General features: G+C 43.2%; 1 protein-coding gene across 1 annotated transcript in view; it reads left to right on the top strand.

Annotated features, from left to right (window-relative positions):
• The window catches only part of LOC109932135 (teneurin-3), a 793882-nt gene that overhangs the window by 93297 nt on the left and 682864 nt on the right, over positions 1-17721 (top strand). The window contains exon 2 of the mRNA XM_048594011.1: positions 5074-5191. The gene's annotated coding sequence lies outside the window, so the exon portion shown is untranslated. The remainder of the gene's footprint in view (positions 1-5073; positions 5192-17721) is intronic.

The raw sequence follows: 17721 nt of genomic DNA, 5'->3' as shown, positions 1-17721 counted from the left end.
TTCATCAAATGCATATATAGTCCCAGCTGAGGGCTATGCCTGTAGGAAGTGTAGCTGCTGACATTATTCCTATCTCCTTTCCCTGAATATTTTAGAATTATCTTGAATTACTGGTAAAATGTATGCTTGGCTACAAAGCTATTTGGCCAAAAAAGCGCTGAACGGTTTTCTCTAACAAACACAGAGAGCCAGCACAGATATAAAGGGTCCTGTTCAGTCTAACCATTCTGTGATCCCAAAGGTTTCACTGCAACAGTAGAAACAATAAAATACTTGATAGCTGAAAGGGTATAGATTCGGTTAGATTAATTTTTTTAAAGGACTAATTTGACATATAAATGATTATTTGTGCATATGCACGATCACATATGTGCATTAATGCATACGGACATTACAAGGGGGTTCATTTTATTTCACCAGAAAGTATGTGAAAACATGTTGACTGTTGGGATATTTGAGACTCAGGAGCCAAGCAGATTTTTCTGGGCAGATTTATTTATCTGGCAAATGCAAATTCCTCAAAGCTAAATGATAGCCTTCTGGTTTGCTAAACTTACAGTCATCACTCTGGTACTTAGTCTGCAGAAGAAGCACTTGCCTACCATATGCAACATTGTTTATCATTCTCCCCAAAAGCCTAAGGGGTTTGAGCTGTGACCCTCGTGATGAAGGATGGATCTATAGGTTCCTAGCTTGGCCCAAACGTGTTTAGCAAGGCCCAGTTTTGCCATGGTATTTCAAAGCCTGCATTCAACAGATAGGATTTGTCACAGGGATTTGTTAGTGACTTCTTCTTTTTCACAATCCATGCCCCAATGGATTTGTGTCAGTAAATTTTGTTCAAGAGGATTGCCCCAAATAGGTGTATTAAAGGGATGGTACACTTCATAAAAGTAGCAAAGTCAGCAAAAATACACTTTTTTAGGCAGAGCCTAAAGCTATCAACTTCGCAAACGTTGAGTCAATAAATTTGCAACTCAGTCCCTTGCATTCTAATTTTGTTCACTAATTTCTTGCAAGGAATCCTGTTGGAAAGTCTTTTGAAAATCCAAATGTGCCACATCCACTGGTTCCCCCTTGTCTATTCTGCTAGTTACACCCTCAAAAAGAACTTCCAACAGGCTTGTCAATCATAATTTCCCTTTCATAAATCATTACACCCTTCTCCCCCTTTTTGCAGTCTCCCGCTCGGATACATTGTAGAGCTGGAGGATCCCAGATTGAATCTATGGTTTGAGCTGCCTTCACTGATTTCAGTTGGGGCAGTAACTTGGTAGTTACCAAGTAGCTGTTACACCCCCCAGCCCCTAAAGTTCATGGTTGCCTGGTATTCACCATCAGTTTCACACAAAAAACAGGAATACAGAAACTAGAGCACTGCTAACAACCTTGCAAACGCACCCCGAACATCTCCGCTATTAGGACTGGATTTAGATGCAACATTATTTGGGGCTCAGTGGTTAGCACTGCTGCCTCACAGCACCAGGGACTCAGGTTCAATTCCGTTCTCAGGCAATTGTGTGGAGTTTGCACATTCTCCCTGTGTCTGCGTGGGCTTCCTCTGGGTGCTCCGGGTTCCTCCCACAGTCCAAAGATGTGCAGGTTTGGTGGATTGACCAAGCTAAATTGCCCCGTAGTGTCCAGGGAGGTGCAGGCTAGTCGCATTAGCCATGGGAAATGTAAGGTCATAAGGATGTGGCAGATCTGGGCAGGATGCTCTTCAGAGGGTCAGTGTGGACTCGATGGGCTGAATGACCTGCCCCCACACTGCAAGGATTTGGCGATTAAGCTGTCAGCTTGACCAAGAAGATCTGTACCAGTTTTTTTTTCCCAGTGTCCTAGTCAATATGTATCCCTTAGTCAACACGAATAAAACTCAATATTATACTGCTGTTTGTGGGATGCTGCTGTGAATTATGTATATTAGTCGTCATGTTTCTAACATTTGAAGAGTCAAGAAAACATCAGTTTGGGAAATTTTAAGATCATGAACTGTGGTACATAAATACATAGTTTTCCATTCTTGAATTGTTAAAGTGTTGAATAGGAGTCACGTGCCTACGCTTTAATATTCGTTCTAAGGAAACAAGAAACATATGTTAATGCATCAGCAAAGAGTCTTTCCCTTTGCTTTTGAATTTTGTGATCTTTAATTTACTCTCTCTTCTTTCTTACTTATCTCTGCTCTGCTGTACAGGACGTGGTTCAAAGTTATTGTTGTGGTGAATAAGTGTGTTATTGAAATCGTGCGTGTTTGAAAAATACATTTTTGTGTGCTGTTGTGAAAATAAATTGAAAGGAAAAAGCTACAAAACTGAGACAAAAACAAAATATACTGGAGATTCACTGCAGGTCAGTTCGCTTTTATGAAAATAATCTTTGCTTCAGAAGTGTTGAGTATATTAATTCCTTGGAATTAAGAAACCATTAACCCTGCCACTTTCACAGATCACAACACACATCCATTTGCCTTTGAAATCTTCAGTTCTTCTCTGGAAAATAAAGCTCTTTGATATTGATAGCAAAATGAAGTTAGGGAAATGCACAGTATATGTCACCATATTACCCTGCAGGGGGTCAGCCCAGTACAAAGCTGCCTGGAGCCTCAGAAATCTGTTAGGCTGACTCCTGCATTCTGTTTTGGCTGTCAGTTTTGTTGAGTTTCATGAATGGTTTCTCTGGGCAAGTCCTAGAGAGATCTCCTGCTGCATCTTAGTAAACTCACCTCATTGGATACCTACTATGCCCATGTGCTGCCCCCTCACCTGATTCTAGACTTTGAACAAGTGTTGGCAGTCGGCTATTGCTCCTTACCAGCTTCGTAATGGCAAAGTTGCTGCAGAGCTGGACTGCTCATGGTACATAGCTAGCGTGGCTGACACTCCCACGCACATACAAATGCATTCTTTCACCCTAGTCACTGTTTAACCAGAAAGACACACTGTTCACCTGTCCTTAGATACATCCCATCAAAACTCCCTCTGTGTCACTGCAGTCTGGCATCTTGTCATTGTCCAGTCAGGGAACATTTCCCACAGGCAGGCAGGCATTCAGACCATTCCAGAGATGAGTTTTTATTTACAGCCAGCAAAAGACAAATGAGCTGAATGAATAGAGGTGTAGATCTCCCCCACAATCCAAAGCAAATGCTGGCACGATGACCAATTGCCATTTTACATTCTATGATTGCTCACTGCATCCTGGAAGTGAGTCTCAGTCAGCTCCTGCTTGGATTGAAGTGCTTCATGAGGTCGCGATCTGTCATGGACATGGAGAGCTTTCTCCTCCCTACTGTCCTCTCCCTTGGAAGACTGCTCCCATTCTCCCAGGTCCTCACCATCCAGCACATCGCCTCGTTGCTTGTGCCAATTGAGCAGAGCACAGCATGCCAGGATGTTGGACTGGAGCACTCCCCCAGCCTTGTTTCAGCAGCCCTATACCTTTCTCCATCATGTTGCTCCTCAGTGCATGGGTGGCACTATGCCTGGCTCCACATCTTCAGCAGGTCAAGCAATGGTGTCATGAGCCACCATGACAATGGGCTGCCCTTGTTCCTCAGTACCAGCCTTGTAAGGCATGTGGACTGTCAGATGAACCAGGTACATGAGAATACTCCAGAATATAGGAGCCATGGCAGCTGCCAGGGTAGCAGGCACACACCTCTAGGAAGTGGTAACTTTATTGTTACCCACCCTGGAGCCAACCGTGGTGGTCACTGTCCTTAAACCATTCCCAATTAGCCAACCAGGCCTTACAATGCTGTTCCACATGACCCCCATAAACCTTGACTTTACCCTGTCACCATCCTTGTTCTCATTTCAGGCATGCCTCTATTTCCCTCCAGCTTCCACTGCCGCATCTCCTTTTAGCCATTTGTCCCTTTTTGCCCCTGCAAACCCCTACCCACACCCCTCACCAATCAACACACAGACCCCCATGGACTGTGACCTTTTTCTCAGACCAGTGACTGATTTCGACACACAGATTCGTCACATGACTGACCAGGCCCCTCCTGGCTGACAATACACCGCAATTCCTGTGACAGCTTGTGATGACCCTTCAGGATTGGCCACTGCTCATGGCTGAGGACTATGTGTGACCAGCCAGAGCAGATGACCAACTGTGATCAAGTCCCACGGACTCTTACTGTGACCAATAGTAGTGGTTCTCCTGCCAACAGCAACCGCACCCACCTTCTTTGGAATTTAGGACTATCCTCCACCAATTTTCCAACGTAGCCACTTAATTGAATAAACAAGCGTGTTAGCCCCGCAAGCAGCTGGCACATGCTGTCGCCTTATAGATTGATGCACCGCCTGGCAATATGCCACTCCCAACATCTCTCAGGACAGATCGCAAATGCCAAGCTGCTTGTCTATGCCTGACCACAAGAGCACCCACTATGACAGTATTGATAGCCTTTAAGCTGTAGCTGAAAGGCCAACACACCAGCAGGAATGGCTCAGTATGGCAGCGCATAGCAAGTCAAGGCAAGGGATGAATGCTGTGAGAATGCCTGATTGAGATAATTTGCGTGAACACAGACCGAGTGAGCGAGCAGCTCTGAGATACAGCAAGCATGTTGAAAAGAGAAATGTAAAAATACAAGGCAGGGAGGTGGAATGAAAGAAATGCGACTAGAGTCACTGGCATTGACACAGGTTTCTTTCTGTGTAGTTGTTGTTACCGTTCTACGATACTTAAAAATGAAAAGTGTACAGTGCCAAGGATCTTCTGATCTGCAGTGAATCTGTGGAACACATTGCAGCAGAAGGGTGTGGAGGCCAAGTCATTGAGTGTATTTAAGACAGAGCTAGATTGGTTCTTGATTAGTAATGGGATCAAGGGTTACAGGGAGAAAGCAGGAGAACGGGATTGAGAAACATATCAGCCATGATCGAATGGCAGGGCAGCCTGAATGGGCCAAATGGCCTAATTCCGCTCCTGTATGTTATGGTCTTTGACCTTTTTAGGAATTTGGACAACATCAATTATTAAGGGCAGAATAACCAAAATAGGAAAGTGAATAGTTTATCATTCGGCATCAATTTTAATTCTTAATGTACTCAACAGGCATCCTGAGATTGAAGAAGCAAATCTGGTGGACCTGCAAGAGGAGTGAACTATCTGGTTGGGAAAACATACCCAACTGCAGGGCAAGCAAGACTGCTCCACAGCATCTTCCAGTCAGGTAGGCCCCCTGGATTTAATTCTCCGGAAATTCTGCACAGGAATAAATGTTATATATTGCATCCCGCCAAATAATGAAACATCTGCACGGGTTTGTATGAAAACCTTTGATTGTTGTCAGCAAAAAGCAGACGAAAGATCGAAAATGCTGAAGGGCTGCAAGTGGCAGAGATGGTCAGTATCCGTGGAAGGAGCAGACAAGTTAACATTTCAGGTGGAGGCAAAGTTAGAAATGCCATCAGCTAGTCAATGATGTTGTTAGGCAACTCGATTTCTGGACCAGTAACTCCTTGTAGGTACTGCCTGAAGAATGGTTTGCATCTGCTTCGAGGTTTTTAGTTGATTGAGGGCAAAGTTTCCAGGTTACATGCTGAATTTTCTTGAAAACTAAGCTTTCCCATTTTCTTCCAAGGCAGTCCTGACTAAGAGTTGAAGGCATTGTATAATCATTGACATTCACAGCATAGAGGGTGGCCATTCAGCCAGTCACATCCATGTGCGCTCTTTTCACTCAGCTCCCACAGCCACCTCCAATTCTGTTATTCTAAAATGTCCTGCCATTTCAGTGACAAGGTCCCACCATAATTACAGCACAAATGGAGGCCATTTTGCCTGTTGAGTCCTTGACAGCTCTCTGCAATGAGGAATTCAGTTCATCCCACACCCCAATCTTTTCCCCAAAGCCATGCACTGTTTTTCCTCTGTTCAGGTCTCTACCCAATTCCCTTTTGAAAGCCATATTCCACTCTGCCTCCACCACACTGTCAGCTAGTGCATTCCACATGATCAAAATTCACTGCCTAAATAAGTTATCATCACTGTAGTATAAGATGATGAGCTGCAAATGCTGGAAAACTGAAACAAAAGCAGAAATTGCTGGAGAAACTTGGCAGGTCCGGCAGTTTCTATGGCGAGAAAACAGAGTTGATGTTTCGAGTCCCGTCTGACTCTTCAAAGCTGATAGTAGCCCAGAATCTGATGGTATTTATGCTGATGAGGAAGGTGGGTGGGGGAAGGAGTGAGCAGATAGATGGAGACAAAGAGAGAAAGAAAGTTAGGCAGATAAAGGGAAGCTTGATAATCAGCCAGGGAAAAGGAAAAGCTGACAGTTGGGACAATAAGTCAGTGAAAGCAGCCCATGGGATGATAGGGCCAGGGATGCAGAGGTGGAGAAAGGACATGGGAGAAGATGTTCAGGCCCTAAAATGTTTGAAGTTAGTATTGAGTCCTGAAGGCTGCAGGCTCCCCAAGCAGAAAATGAAGTGCTGATCTACCAGCTTGTGCTGAGCTTTGGTGGAACACTGCAGCAAGCCTGAGACAGAGAAGTTGGCCAGGGAACATGGTGGTGTGTTGAAATGCCAAGCATGTTGCCTTGCGCTCTTTTGACATTCACTTCTGAGTCTGTGGCCCCTGGTTCTCAGTTCGTCTGCCCACGGGAACAGTTTCTCCTTACCTACACTGTCCAAACCCCTCTTGACTTCGCTTTTACCTTGCTCGATAAAAATCTTTCATTTCTGCCCATTGTGCCCAGTGCTAGAAAGCAGACAGAGTGCAGTGTAAAATCTGTCAGTTCAGCTTTGGAGGAAGCAGTTAACATATAAAGGTATGCTGATTAATGGACTTGTCATTGAGCTGGCCAGTGTGCTGCAGTGATGGTGAAATGGCTGAACCAGACACATTTTTGATCTGGTTGCTCTCGTCCTGTTCCACAAAGGGCTGTCTGTATGGTTGTAATTAAAAACAAGCACTGTGATTAATTTTGGGGGTTTCAGTTTATTAACTTGGTAACAGACATACACTGGTTCAATAGTGTGATTAGAGTGAACTGAGCTGCATTCATTGTATTGTTAACGGTGCAAGAAATTCAATGCATCTTTAACTAGAACCCCTTTTCAATTCTGATGATCCAGCCTTGTTCATTTACTCTTGTATTGCTGGTGATGATGATTAGTGAATTGCAGTTCCACATGCCGCAAGCAAGTGACCATTCTTTGAGTGAACCTAGCTTCTAAGTATTGTCAGACTGTCTGTAAATGGACGGCATTATATCCTCGTTGGTCTGTCCTTACCTTGAGTCATCATATAGAGTGCAGTTACAGAATGGTTATAACACAGAAGGTGGCATCAAGTCAGTGCTTCTCACTGCAAGAGCAACTCACTTGGACCCATCTCTCCAGGCTTTCCCAGTGGCCCTGCATGTTTTTCTCTCCAGATGGTTATCCAATTCCCTTTTGAAAGCCACAATTGAATTGGTCACAACCACACTGTCAGCCAAAGCATACTAGAAATGAAAGCAGAAAGTGCAAGATAAAGCTCAGCGGGTCTGGCAGCATCTGTGGAGAGAGAAAGGGAGTTAATGTTTCATGTCCAGTGATTCTTCTCCAGTGTTGAAGAAAAATCATATTAAATTCAAAATGTTAATTCTGTTCCACTTACCACAGAAGCTGCCAGACATGTTGAGTTTCTCCAGCACTTTGTGTTAATTTGGACTTCTGGCATCCTCAGTATCTGGCTTTTATTTGAGTGCATTCCAGATCCTAATCATTCACTGCACAAAAGCATTTTCCCTTATGTCATTTTTCACAAATCACTTGTAAGTTGGTGTCGTCCTGTTCTTGAACCTTCTGCCAATGGGAGTGTAACTCTCTACTTACACTGTCCACAACCTCGTGGCTTTGTACACCTCGATCAAATTCTTTCACTATCTCCTTCACAGAGAACGGCTCCAGATTGTCCAATTTATCGATATAACTGAAGGCTCCCATCTCTGGAGACATTCTTGTGGATCTTTGTTCTAAAGTATCGTGCACAGAACAGCATGTGTGCTTTCCTCCAGTCAGAATCACTGCAGAGTTCAAAAGCAGGGATGTGAATTGCTGTTTTGATTTGTTCATACTAATCGAGGGGTAGTGAAGGGTTTGTGTCACCTCAGAACTTATATTAGCTGCGAACAGCAGCACCGAACAGAGATTGATCTCGATAACTAGATAGTCTCTATGCCTCAGTAATATGCTGACCAGCACATTTATGTTCCTAGGCATTGGAAGAGCTCTGTTTGATGGTTTAATGTACCTGATCATTTGTTTGAACAATTGATAGCAGATTTGGTTGTGTGCTAGAGTGACGATTGCTTTATTAAAAACACTACAGGATGTGGTGCTGGTTTTTTTTGTGGAGGTGTTTTTTATGTGGAAACCAGTGTGTCCAGGCACATTGTCCAAAAAAACACTGACGAGGCAGCTGTTACCAGCAAGGTGTCAAATGGCTCATTGGAAATGCAACATCCGAAGCCTCAGTTTGACATTCTGCTTCCCCACAATCTGATGAAGTGCACATTGTTGCTGGGCCTCTCCCTATGATTCACCAAAACAGTTACAATACACACCCAGAACACAGTGCCTCTGGTTGACCCTTTAAAGATCACACAGGATTTGCAGCAGTGACGGCCAGGGAATCCCCCCATGGTTGTTCTTGGAGGTGGGCACGTCTTCCACTCCAGCGAAGCCAGAGGGGGAATGTTGGAGTTTGGGAGGTTTGCTAAGGTAAAAGGGCTCCTCTAGTCTCCTGTGAGAGTGACAATGTGAGTGGCACCACATTTCCCAGCCCAGCCAATTGAAGATTCGTTATGTTGAAGTGTAGAGTCTGAAAATAATTATCGCTGTCAATATATTAAAGAAAACAATGTGTGCATTAATTCTGAGCAGTTGTGATTCAACATTTCACGATGGTCTGAGAAGCTTTTCCTAAATATAGACTCTGAGGATTAATTTCAAATAGTCCTTGGCTTTAATTAAAAATCAGATAATGAGTCACAATACCTCTCGATCCTGTACAAATACCAAGCTACCTTTGTTAATAAAGCAATTATGGTAGCACATTTTTTTTTGGATGACATCATGCATAATTTTGTTATTAATCAACACCATCTGCTTCTTGCTATTGCAAACACTTCATTCTCTCAGTCTTGGCCGGGCAAAGTCTTTCCACCCGCAAATATTAAAGGTCTACACTCTTGTACTGAGAAATCAACATTAAAAATTTAGCAGCAATTAAAGAATGATTGCATCATTTAAGTGGTATGTATGTGCTAAACCTAGCATTCTAATCTCAAGAGTGCATACTTTCAGTTTTAATAATTAGATGATAATGAGGGGAAATAAAAGGCAGCCATCAGCAAAGGATCCAGGTTGGGGACTAGAGCGCAGCATCAAGTTGTGTGTGTGTTGCATATTACACATGTACGTTTAGATGAGAGAAGAAGCTTGATCAGTAAGATTTTATTAATAAGAACCTGTCTCTTTTGTTCATTGTCTGTGAGTGTGTGTGAGAGAGCAAGAAGGAATACTGTGTCAGGGAGTATCACTTACTCTGCATAAAAATAAAGCTTTGCATTGATCTTATTTGGTAATAGCTCATCCTGTATTGATGTTTTGAGAAAAAAGCTATTAACTTGTGTCTTGTCTTCTTCAGTTGCTGTTTCCCAGAGGTGCTGATTCATACTGGGCGATAGAGCTGCAGGAAACTTACCCCTTCTACCCTCTCTATCTGCCTGAAACATGTTTTAGTTAAGTGACCATTTCTCACGCGTTTGTAAAACCACACATCAGCCCCGGTTACTGTGCACAGCTAGTCAATCACGCTGTACAACGTTGTAAACAATGGTCTCCTCACACAGTTAACTGAATGCATTTTTCAGCAGGAGGCATTTGATAGTTTTTAAGAGTGGCACCTCTGGCATTTTAAACTACACTGAGGCCATAACAGCCAACTGCAGTGCTTGTACCGTTACTCCAATGAGATCAGTCAAGCCAGTTCAATTGAGCCCATTCACCTATAATTAATGGTGCATTGATATTTAGCAAAAAGGCACAAAACTTATCCATTGAATTCTTGATAGCTGCAACAATTCCTTTGTAATAACCAGATATAGAGTGCCACAACAGCAATGACTTGTATGCATTTAGTGTCTTTAAAAAGTAAAAGAAAAATTCCCAGGATACTTTCCAGGAGCATTATAAAACAGAACTTGACACTGAGCCGCAAAAGGTAATATTGGAAAGTGAAATAGAGAGACAGGGTGAATTGATTATTATTCAGGATGTTAATCTTAGAATCCCTACAGCGTGGAAACAGGACATTCGGCCCAACAGTCCACACCAACTCTCTGAAGAGTGTCTCATCCAAACTCATTACCCCCCCCAACCTATCCTTGTATTTCCCATGGCTAATCTAATTAACATACACATCCTTGGAGATTGTGGGCAATTTAGCATGGCCAATCCACCTAACCTGCACATCTTTGGACTGTGGGAGGAAACCAGAGCACCCGGAGGAAACCCACGCAGACACGGAGAGAATGTGCAAACTCCACACAGATAGTTATCCGAGGGTGGGATCAAACTTGGGTTTCTTGCATTGTGAGGCAGCAGTGCTAACCACTGAGCCACTGTGCTGCTCCATAGAATCCCTACAGCATGGAAACAGGCCATTTGGCCCAACAAGTTCACACGAACCCACCGAAGAGCATCCCACCCAGCCCCATTCCCTAACCTATCCCTGTAACACTACATTTCCCATGGCTAACACACCTAACGTACACATTCCTGAGCACTACTTGTAATTTAGCATGGCTAATCCACGTAACGTGCACATCTTTGGACTGTGGGAGGAAACTAGAGCATACAGCAGAAACACAAGCAGACATGATGGAGAACACAGTCAGTGTGGAGTCAGAGGCCAGAATTAGATGGAGTCTCATATCTAGAGGAGATCACAGTGCAGAGAGAAATGAGGCCAATGAGAGATTTGAAAACAAGGATGAGAGATTTCAAATCAAGATGTTACTTGACCTGAAGCCAAGGTAGGCCCTCGGAGTGATAGGGAAATGGGATTGGATGACAGTAAATGAATAAATGGATATCCCATCAACATTGTGTATTCTGTTTTAGAAAGCGTAACTTGGTGATAAATTAGAAGAGCAGATTATCGAAAATAAAATTGTATGGGCCTGGGAGCAGGCAGACAAACAGCTTTTGGGTCAGGGGCTGAAGGCAAAAATCTCCCTCAATAATCCGATTTCTTCTCTCATAGTTTTGTGTGGACTCAGTCATTGAAGACTTTTTCCCATTTAATTGATTTCACTCAGGGCCTGGATTGAAAGTGACATAGTGCCATTATCATGGCGCGGTTCCCACTCTGTCACTGTTCCAATGACCTCAGCTGGAAGTGTGCATGCAGATGATTGGGGAAGACAGGAAATAACTGGATTTATGATGTCCCTAAAGCCACAGTGTTGGCTGAGATTAAGTGTGGGCAGAACAACATGTGATCTCTGCCCTTCCCCACTGCTGCCCACTGGCCATTTTTCAACAAGTTTGTGCAAGCTCCCAGTATGCTGTCTGTGCCTTCTTTTAGTCATAAAGTTATCAGATGATTCAGTAAAATACTGTTTTCTCTACCAATTCCAAAAGATTATCAATGGAATGATTGTTTAAACAGAATCAAAACATGGCAGAAATGGCTTGCGTTCACTCGTGGATAAGCCATTTTGAAATGAAGAGCTCTGAAAGATCAGTGAGGACTGACAGGAGAGCTCATGTAGATACACTCAGGTTTTATCTGGTTTGTGTTGCTTGCTCAGAGCAGTTTTAGATGCTATCACTTAAAATATTATTATTCTGACTTCAAGCGCAGGAGACCATTTGACCCACCATGTCTGTGCTTGCCAAAAAGGAGCTATGTAGACTTATCCCAGTTTTTCAGCTGTAGAACTGTAGCCTTGTAGGTTGGAGCTGTTTGAATCCATATCCAAGTATTTTGTAAACATGATGACAATTTCTGCCTGTTCTAAAGTCGACCCTCAGCAAACAGTGGGAGAAAGAATTTCTCCTCGTCTCCCCACTTATCCTTTCACCTATTACTTGAAATCCCTGCTCTCTGATTATTGACCTCTTCCACTCGGTCTCTCTATTCCGTCCACATCTCTCATCGTTCTGTCCGCTACAATTAAATCTCCGCTGCAGCCTCCTGTGTTCCAAATAAAACAGCCCTCGCTTGTCAGCTCAACCCTCATCGCTACAAATCTCCATTCCTTACAACATCTTTGCAAATTCCTGTACCCTTTCAATTGCGCTTACTTCCAAATGTTAATAAAAACTTATTATCCCATTACAAAATGAATCTTGTTGCAAAGAATTATGATTGGCTTTGAGTATCCTTTTGCTCATTGATATTTTCATTTCAACTTCTTGTGAAGGTATCCTAAATGAAATAATGAGTGCTGATAATATTGGAAGACCTACAAAGTGTAGCACTGTTTGAATGTGAAATTCACCTCACCAGAAACAGGCATTAACTAATGAATTCTTATCATAGAATCCCTACACTGTGGAAACAGGCCCTTTGGCCCAACAAATCCACAGCGCCCCTCAGAGCATCCCACACAGACCCATCCGTCATAACTCACCTAATCTCCACATCCCTGAACACTACAGGCAATTTAGCCTGGCCAATCCACCTAGCCTGCGCACCTTTTGGACTGTGGGAGGAAATTGGAGCACCCGGAGGAAACCCATGCAGACACGGGGAGAATGTGCAAACTCCACACAGACAGTCGCCCAAGATGGAATGGAATCCAGGTCTCTGGCACTGTGAAGCAACAGTGCTAACCACTGAGCCACCGTGCCGCTCCAAAATCTGATTTGTCAATGCTGTTGCATTTTCTTGGTATGTTTTTAGCACCAGTGCATCTTTCAACTGAGTTTACATAAAATCAAAGCTTCTTCTCAGCAGCAGTGATATCCCTTGACCCCCAATTTCACAGGATCGGTATTATTCCCCGCATTGATTCTGGTGACTTTCCTTTGGAGATTGTAGCTTCAGGGGCTGGTTTGTGCTTTATGTATGTGTGCATGAGAAGTTGTTAAATTAATTCCACACAGGATACTAACAGCAAACACTCGGGGGAGATTTTTATTTTGGAGGCCTCTGCTGATCTCCTGCATCCACTTGGTGACCTGCGAAATGAGATTCTCCTCGAGTATCACCACTCTGAGTCGAAGAGGCCATGTAATGGTAAGCCAGAGACATGGTACCACTCGTTGCATGGATGCACTCCTCTATCATCCATGCAGGGAAGTGAACAGCCGCTGCGAAATCTGACATTCACATTTTTTGCTCCATTTGTACCAACTTTATTGATGACACCCCTTCCCAGCTCAGCATTTGCAGGATCTGATCATGGAGCTCTCCCCAAAACTTCAATGGAGCTATCACTGCCTCCGTCACCTTCTGTACATTTGTGCTGTGACAATAATATGGCTTTAAGAGGTTTATTTGTCTTGGTTTTTGTTATGAACAAAAGTTGAGGCAGAGGTGTTGAGCAGTCTGCTCCAAAGCCAATAAAGTAAACAGCTTGTGAGGCCTTGGGTTTTGTTTTTAAAGTTGAAACAGTAAAAGCAGCCTGATGGGTGGGGTCAAGCTCCAACAGAGCCAGGATTTTTTTCAGTTTTAATCTTCAGTAGCAGTTGCTGCGATCTTGAGGGCGGACATGAAAGGTGTTATTCCTCTCTCTCTTACAGCTAAAAGTTGGGGTTTTCTTGCTGCTAGAATTGCCTGTGAGGCAATCTGTTTTGCTGAATTTGCCTTTGCCAAGGATGTTTATGGGATGTTACTGTGTTGGAACAGTTAATTATTAGTAATTTATTTTATATATATATATATATGTATGTATGTGTATATATATATATATATGCCATAGACTCATTACATTGTGGAAACAGACCATTGAGCCCAACAAGTCCACACTGCCCTTCTGTAGAGTATCCCATCCAGACCCGTTCCCCTATGCCTGCATTTCCCACATCTAACCCACCTCGCCTGCACATCCCTGGGCACTATGGACAACTGAGCATGGCCAATTCACCCAGCCTGCACAGCTTTGGACTGTGGGAGGAAACTGGAGCACCCGGAGGAAACCCACGCAGTCACAGGGAGAATGTGTAAATTCCACACAGTCGCCCGAGGGTGGAATCGAACCTGGATCCCTGGCACTGTGAGGCAGCAGTACTAACCACTGAGCACCGTGCCTGTATATATATAGCATTTTGATAGAGTTACATTTTTTCATTTATTTTTTATTTTGTCTGTATTTTAATTATAGTGTATGAATAAAGTGTGTTTTGTTTCAAGCATGCTAGTTTGACCAATCAAATTGCATCCAGAACACCACACCTTACACTTACGTTTAATATAAGAAAAGTTAGGGTCTAGGCTAGCTTCTTAATATATTTTGAGGGGGTTTGATCTGCTCCATAACATGGCATGTTCACCAGCTGGTTCCATCTGTTCTAACTGCATGCCATGCCGTACTGCAATGAGAGTATGGGTACTGGGGGGAGAGGGGACAGGATTGATTGCTGGCTCCAATGCACCCCCTGCGGGTGAAGTTCCAAAAACTTGGTTCCTTCAGTACAAAGTGCACCAAGAGACAGTATAACATAAACAGTACTATTCTGACACTCATGTGGCCAATTGAATATTTACAAGAAGAGCCTGTTAAGAGGCAATGCTAGCATCAAAAGGTGACGGGTTTAGGGAGAGAGAGACTAAATCAAAATGGATTTGGAGTAAAGCACTGTATCCCCTGTGGTGCCCACCTCTTTCTAAAGGCATCAAGAGCATTGGTGCATACCACATGCTCCCTCTCCAAGAAAATGGGCAGGCAGTTGGCAGAAATTACCCCTTCCACAGCCCACTGCCTTGACCTATTTACTGTCAGTCTGGCCAGGCTCAGGAGCAGCCCCACAAGGAGGTCCTCCGATCTGCCCACACCTCTTTGCAACGGGTGCCCAAAGATCAGGAGCGTGGGGCTGAAGTGCAATTAAAAACCCAGCAAAAGATTTATTGAAGTGTGTGCAGGAGCAGAGAGACCTGGCTTATATGTACAAGATTGGCAGAGAGAGCTTTTAACAAAGCATACAATATTCTAGACTTGATAAATAGGGGTATAGAGTACAAGAGCAGAGAGATTTTCATGAACATATGTTGGACAGTGGTTTAACCTCATTGGAGTATTGTCTACAGTTTTGGGCACCGCACTGCAGGAACGATGTGGATGCATTGGAGAGAATATAGAACATGCTTGTGAGAATGGCTTCAGGGAAGAGATGTTTCAGTTATGGAGAACCATCAGAGAAGTTGGGATTGTTTTTCTTGGATAATAGAAGACTAAGGGAGATTTGATAGAAATTTTCAAATCAAGAAGTGTCTGGACAGAGTAGATAGGGAGAAACTATTCCTACTTGTAAACAGATTGACAACCAGAGGGCACAGATTTAAGGATTTTGCCAAAGAAGAAAATGTGATGTGACCAAAATTTTTTTCACACAGCAAGTAGTTAGGATGGATGGGGTATAAATGTGAGGATATGCACTTTGGCAAGAAGAATAGAACAGCAGAATATAATTTATAACAGAGAAAGCCTACAGCGTCTTTATGCAGGAATTGCAAAACGCTAGCATACAAGCAGGTAGTAGGGAAGGCACATGGAATGTTGGCTTGTATTTCAAAGTTTACAGAGTATAAAAAAAGTAAGTCTTGCTAAGATTATACAAGGCACTAGTCAGACTACACCTGGAACATTGTGAACAGTTTTGGTCTCCTTATCTAAGGAAAGATATCCTAACTTTGGTGGCAGACCAGACAAGATTAATAAGGTTGATATATGGTATGGAGGGATTTTCTTGTGAGGAGATATTGAGTACGCTGGACTTGTATTTATTGAAGATTAGAAGAAAGAGAGGAGACCTCATTGAAACATATAAGATTCTTAATAGCAAACTGAGGTTCTGAGGAAGGGTCACCAGTCCCGAAACATTAACTCTGATTTCTCTTCTCTGATGCTGCCAGACCTGCTGAGTTTTTCCAGCAACTTCTGTGTTTGTTTCTGATTTACAGCATCCGTAGTTCTTTCAGTTTTTACTAAGACTCTTTATGGACTTGACATGGTAGCTGTTAAGAGGTTGCTTCCCTTTGTGGAAGAGTCTAGAACTGGAGGGCATCATCTCAGAGTTAGCACAGAGGAAGAATTTCTTCTCTCGGAGAGTACTGACTCTGTAGAATTCTTTAACACAGAGTGCTGTTGAGGCTGGGTCGTCAATTATATTTAAGGCTGAAATAGACAGATTTTCAGTATGTAAGGGAATCAAGTGCCATGGGAAAAGGCAGGAAAGTGGAGCTGAGGATCATCAGATCAGTCAGTCAATCAGTTTTGGGAGTCAGGGGTGAATGCAAACAGCTGGCACAGCAGACACGATGGGCTGAATGGCCCACTTCTGCACCTCTGCCTTCTGGCATTTTAGAACCATAGAATAATCAAGTCATAGGATCTGAAGGGTATGAAATAGTCTGAGGGGTATGAACGCACTGCCCAGTAGTATGTTGAAGGCAAGTTGAATTGCAAGGGGGCATTGGCTAATCATTTAACTAAAAGCAGTGTGGGAATTACAATTACAGAGAAAAGGCAGGACATTGACAATGGGTTAAAATGCTTAGAGAGTCAGTGCAAACATGGCAGGCAGATGGGCTCCTTCTGCACCGTAACAATTCACTGATTCTGTGTAATCAAAGAAAAATCACATCGATGCTGGAGATCTGAAGTAAAAACAGAGTGCTAAAGAAATTCAGCACATCTGGCAGCAGAGAAAATCAAAGTTAATATTTCAAGTTCAGTGACTCTTGTTCTGTGATTCTGTCTTCAGCCCTGCCACCATGTAGAAGACAAAAATGCTGTTAATGATGTCCTTTCCTTCAGGCTGTACTTATACCTGACCTTCACATGGCCATCATGGATTACAGAGACCACACTGAAAAGACAAATGAAAAGGCTTCACATTGACTGTCATTGCTTTTCCCACTCTCAGGTCAATCTAAACCCTCATTACAGCTTTGTTTAAACATGGACAAAAGAGCTGAACTCAAGAGAGGCAGTGAGGGTGATTGGCCTTGACATCAAGCAGAAGAACTTGGTTGGTGGACAAGCGACCCGACCGGGACAGAGTTCAGGAGGCAGCAGAGTTTAGGAACATGGCTGTTTATTCAAACAATCATTAGTATCATGCAGGGAGAGGCACTCGAGACACTCCACACAGAGCTGTGTTAAGTGCACTCTACCCTCGTACAAGCAGGTTCTCATTTTATACATTTTCCTTGTCCCACCCTGAAACTGCAGCATACATTCCCTCCCTCTGTGTACTATTGGTCAATAGTGTTGGGTTATCCAACTGCAATTGGATCCTTGGTACGTCATTCTATATCAGCAAGTTACTTGCTGCCATGTGTTTAACTGTCAATTAATTAGATCAGAAACTTTTAAATTTCTCATACAGGGAATGCAAAAGAAAACGAAAAGAACTGCTGATGCTGTAAATCAGAAACAAAAACAGAAGTTGCTGGAAAAGCTCAGCAGGTCTGGCAGCATCTGTGAAGAGAAATCAGAGTTAATGTTCCGGGTCCGGTGACCCTTCCTCAGAA

Source organism: Rhincodon typus, chromosome 3 (assembly GCF_021869965.1).
Source record: "Rhincodon typus isolate 14 chromosome 3, sRhiTyp1.1, whole genome shotgun sequence".
NCBI classification, from domain to species: domain Eukaryota; kingdom Metazoa; phylum Chordata; class Chondrichthyes; order Orectolobiformes; family Rhincodontidae; genus Rhincodon; species Rhincodon typus.
Note: the sequence above shows the minus strand (reverse complement) of the source record. Positions and strands in the feature narration are given on the sequence as shown.